Below are 326 nucleotides of genomic sequence, written 5' to 3'. Positions count from 1 at the left end.
AGAAAAAGGTGACCACGGAGATAGATAAGGAAGAAGCGAGAAATCTACCCCGTTCGTCCAAGCGTTCGTATAAGTTCGCGCGTATAATCCGGATTGATGACGCAATGAAATGGCTTCGGTTGACCCAAGAGAAACCTCATGACTCACATGACTTGGGTTTTTCGTTTATTTTCCGTATTTGTCGCTTCTATCGTTGTTTTCGTCCATCTATTTATCCCAACTGTTTATTCATGGGTATATTTTCTGAGTTTTATTTCACGTTTATTGTAAAAACCTAAAAGTCTACGTTTTCTTTCTCTCGAGATAAAACTGAATAAAAAAAAAAA

General features: G+C 37.4%; 1 protein-coding gene across 1 annotated transcript in view; it reads right to left on the bottom strand.

The window, feature by feature from the left end:
* The window catches only part of LOC119588312 (junctophilin-1-like), a gene marked incomplete in the record, with an annotated part of 23032 nt that overhangs the window by 20103 nt on the left and 2603 nt on the right, over nucleotides 1-326 (bottom strand).

This window comes from Penaeus monodon, chromosome 23 (assembly GCF_015228065.2).
Source record: "Penaeus monodon isolate SGIC_2016 chromosome 23, NSTDA_Pmon_1, whole genome shotgun sequence".
NCBI classification, from domain to species: Eukaryota; Metazoa; Arthropoda; class Malacostraca; order Decapoda; family Penaeidae; genus Penaeus; species Penaeus monodon.
The sequence above is the reverse complement of the archived record's forward strand: the minus strand, read 5'-3'. Positions and strand labels throughout refer to the sequence as shown.